General features: G+C 36.7%; 1 protein-coding gene across 1 annotated transcript in view; it reads left to right on the forward strand.

Moving 5' to 3' along the window:
* Positions 1 to 4748, forward strand: part of MAP3K19 (mitogen-activated protein kinase kinase kinase 19) — a 73087-nt gene that overhangs the window by 14604 nt on the left and 53735 nt on the right. Inside the window, exon 2 of the mRNA XM_081579124.1 lies at positions 90 to 286. The gene's annotated coding sequence lies outside the window, so the exon portion shown is untranslated. The remainder of the gene's footprint in view (positions 1 to 89; positions 287 to 4748) is intronic.

The following is a 4748-nucleotide window of genomic DNA, read 5'->3' on the forward strand; positions in this document are numbered from 1 at the left end:
GTGACAGCCAGTAAACTTAGCAGCCTCTGCAGCTAACTGAAGGGTTTGTACACACAGAACCAGCTGTAATTATCTTTTTATTTTACAAGTACTTGGAGCTGTGAAACATTGGAAAATAATCAAAGAAAAAATCTATATCTATGCTGCTTCTAAATGGATCCCTTGTTGAAGTGTGGGTTGACAGCTGTTCCAGGAATCAGTGCCATGATGAATTAGGATGATGTTGACTGCTCTTTGTCTTGCTGTCTCAACTGTGTACCAACTTCCTCAGCAAAACATAGAACAGGTAAGCTGAATCTCCACTTTTCATCACATTTTATGTTGCAACATTTTTTTTCTCCCCAAGGATGTCCCAGTGGAGGAACATTAGGTAAACTGATAGGGGAAACTATGTCCTAATCTCAAATAATTATATCCTCAGAGTTCTTGGAATAAGCTACTTTTGACTTTTCAAGTATTGGGATAATCCCTTCTAATACTTTATAAAAATGACTCTAGACCATAGGCTAAACTGCGTACGGACAAAGAAGTATACAAAAATACTTGTGTTCATTGAATTATACCCAGAAACAGCCTTTTATTTTAGTTTAATCACCTGTATATGTGTTAATTTTATTTGGTATAAACTTCCTGAACTACTTGGTATTATATGTGTCCTCAGTCATATTTTCTCAACATGAAAGGGGATTCCCATTATTTTAAGTCTTAATTACATAAGATTCCAAATCAAATGTATATTATAATAAAAAGATTTTGTTTTACAAGTAGATTAACCATGCACATAATTTAAAAAAAAAAAGAAAAACTGGGCTTCAACAGATGGTAAGCCAGAAATCCCTGTGGAATAAAATGTTATTGCTTAAAAATATCATCAGTCCTAACAATCCTAAAAGAAAAATTGAGAAAAGCTTTTTTATGAAAAAAATTTAAGCTGTGAATGTACAGAGTGAAGGTCAGAAGAGGAAATGGAACTCACTAATAAAAAGCAAAGTGGGTCTGTCCATGATAATTGAAAGAGCACTGCTATATGTTGATTCAATCATTGTCTTCCTTCAGTCACAACTGAGAGTGAGATGGTAGATGATCAAATTAAGACCACACTGCCCAGTATTATAGTGATTTGACTTGATAACTCTCAGATTGCAGTTGGTTTAAATCTTAATTTTATTTTTTATTTATGAGATAGATACTACTTTTGAAATACTCTCACTTAAAGGTTATATTAAAGAGCTTAACTACAATCCCATAACATACATTGTCATTTCATTGGTAGGTGTGATAACCTGGGGAAAAAATACCTTTGAGGTTTTATTTCCACTTTATGAGTTAGCTGGTGATATAAATACGTATTTCTTATCTAGTTGTTATTTGAATATCCAATTTTCAGCTTTATTGAAGGACAGGTTTTAATTAACTTTTGTTTCTGAATGTATTTCTTTTAACTGAAATGATACTACAAATACTGTTTCAGTAGTAAGTATATAAGTGCAACTTGCAAAGCAGTTTGCTGGGACAGACATATGTATGGGTTTCAGATTTTTCTGTGGCCTGATTTCGAGAGTATCATTTGCTCATCAGCTTTTTTCCAAGTACCCTGCTTATTCAATGTTAATGATTAGGATAAAGATGCTTAAGTGACAGCAATCAACCAAATGCCTGCTTTATTTAGAAGAGCTGAAAGGAAACTGACAGGCATGCTGGTGGAAGTGTAAATTGGCATAGCCACTGTAGAGAATAATCCAGTAGTATTAGTGAAATTAAATATACTCAAACCATTCACCTCAGAGCAACACAGGCACAGTGCATAATAAGGCCTGAACAGGGCTATTTATCACAGTGTTGTTTGTGGAATGGGAAGTTGGAGGCAATTTAGATGTCCATTACCAAGGGAAGAGACACTGAACATGGTGGATCCCTACTATTCAGCCATTACAAACAAACAACCAGAAGTACACATAAGTATAAGGCTAAAGCTTAAGAACAACATGTCAAGTTAAAAAATAAGTAACAAGATCTTCAGTACATTATAATTTGTGAAATTTAAAATATGCCCACACACACAACAGCACCATTCGCCTTACAAAGATACATAAATATCTGAGGATACAGCTTGGGCACATTAGATTGGGATCCTGTGAGGCAGAGAGGAGGGGCAGAATGGAGCAGAGATGAAGGTGGAAAAACATGAAATGAGAGAAGTCAGACATGGCGCAATACTGCTAATTAGGAATATGATTAACCCACATCCTTTTAAGGTCCAACAAGGAAATGAAAATAGGCCTATTTTACAAATATTCCTTTATATGCTAGTTGCATTAAATGTTTTGGGCACTCCTGCTCTCATCTCTCCTGCATGAGATCCCACTTTATTAATGCCTATGTCTAGTTCTCCTCATCTGTAAAATATGGGTAACAGTACTACTCTTCTGATGGTGATGTTTGAAATGTAAAAGTAAAATACATGCAAAGCATTTAGAAGAGAATATGACATGTGGGTCTATCTGTAGCTCATATGGTAAAGAATCTGACTGCAATACAGGAGACCCGAGTTCGATCTCTGGGTCAGGAAGATCCTCTGGAGAAGGGAATGGCAATCCACTCCAGTATTTTTGCCTGGAGAATCCCATGGACAGAGGAGCCTGGTGGGCTACAGTTTGTGGGGTCGCAAAGAGTTGGACACAATTGAGCGACTAACGCTACTACTTCTATGGCATGTGGTAAGCATTCGATAAATGTTGGAGATTATTGCTGGTATTATATTATTGTTATTATGTAACATCACTTTGAGAAAAAGTAGAGGAAAACTTGAGAAACTGCTTCTCTATTTCCATTCATTATTTATTAGAAACTTGGAGGAAAAGCTAGTATTTATCCTAGGAACTTTAAATCAAAAGGAATAAGTGGTAATGATAAATGTCAATTAGAAAGTAAAGTGAATTGCAAAGAAGATTGTGGATTGGATTCAAATTACTAGGTCAGTGTTTCTAAAAGTTGCCTAATATTAGGAATCATCTGAAAGCTTGAGCAAGAAAGGTATGTACTAGAGACAATAAAAAGATAAGTGGTTGCCAGGGATTAGGAAGGAGGGGAGCTTGAACAGGTGAGACAAAAAGTAGTGAGACTACTGTATACTATAATGGTAGATACATGTCATTGTATATTTGTCCAAACTCCTAGAATGTACCACACCAAGACTGAACCCTATTGTAAATTCTGGACTCTGGATAATAATGATACATCAATGCAGGTTCATCAAGTATAACAAAGGTTCTACTCTGGTGCTGAATGTTCATGGTAGGGAGGTGTGTGTGTGTGATGTGTCGTGGAGGATCAAGAAGGCATATGGGAACTCACTGTGGTTTCCACTTAATTTTATTGTGAGCCTGAACTACTCTAAAATATAAAGTCTATTTTAAAATCAACTATTAAATTTTTTTAATTAAAAAAATGGAGAGAGTCCCCTGCTTCATCCCAGACCTACCCAGTCAAAAGGAACCTAGGAACCTATTTATAACAAGTGGACAGCATAATTCTTATATTCAAGCTAGTTTAGGAAACTCCACTAAGCTAAGGTCATATTTTTTTGAAATTGAATGAGACAAGACACTCTTCTTACGTGCTATGCTGTCTCTGTTGCTGGCCTCGTCTCTTACCATTCTGTAAAAGCAAATGCCTGCCTGTCCCAACATCAGGTCTTCCCTGATTGCCCAATAATATCCTCATGGACTCATGTTTCATTTTCTATGGCCAATAAGTCACATTCCTGTTAATTTTTACTTTCAAAATTTTGTTTCTACCTTTCCATTCTTTTTCATAGGACTCTTACTAAAGTTACCATGTTCCTATACCACTACTGTGTGTAAAATAGCTAGCTAACAGGAAGTTGTTTGGATAGCACAGTGGTAACGAATCTGCTTGCTAATGCAGGAGATCCAAGAGACCTGGGTTTGACCCCTGGGTCATGAAGATCCCCAGAAGGAGGACACGGCAACCCACTCCACTATTCTTGCCTGGAAAATTCCATGCACAGAGGAGCCTAGTGGGTTATAGTCCATAGAGTGTCAAAGAGTCACATGACTGAGCACAGCAGCAGCAGCAGGAAGCTGCTCACAGGAAGCTCAGCTTAGTGCTTGGTAATGACCTAGAGGGGTGGGATGGGGGCTGGGACGGAGGCTTAAGAGGGAAGGGATATATATTAGCTGATTCACTTTGTTGTATAGCAGAGACAAACACAACATGGTAAAGCAATTCCAATTTTTTTTTTTTCAAAGGACCATGTTCCTAAAAGGCACTACCCAAAATATTCCATGGGTTTCCCAACCTGTTGAGAAGTAAAAGAGTAAATTCCCACTAGACCACTTTCTCCTCATTGTTCCTAGGTATAGACTTTTGTTCATACTCTTTTCCTGGTCAAAACTACTCTTTCTCCTTTATTCCGGTTTTCCAGTTATTTTTAATACCTTTCTTTCCACATCATATTCCAGCCCACATGGCCATTCCATTTCTCCATTATTTGTTGTTTGACACTTTTAAAATTTTTATCTTAACTATTTTATGCTATGACTATTGTGCAGGTCAGTAAAAGTTCTGGAAGGACAGATAGTATCCTCTTAAATGAATGGATAAATTTTTCAAATTGAACGATTTCTGGGGTGAAGTACATGTACTCTTTGAGAAAGAAAGAAGGCTTAAGTAGTCTGGTCCATGAATGCTGAAGGCAGTAAAATATTTACCACATTGAAGACCAA

This window comes from Giraffa tippelskirchi, chromosome 3 (assembly GCF_054371585.1).
Source record: "Giraffa tippelskirchi isolate mGirTip1 chromosome 3, T2T-mGirTip1v1.2.pri, whole genome shotgun sequence".
NCBI classification, from domain to species: Eukaryota; Metazoa; Chordata; class Mammalia; order Artiodactyla; family Giraffidae; genus Giraffa; species Giraffa tippelskirchi.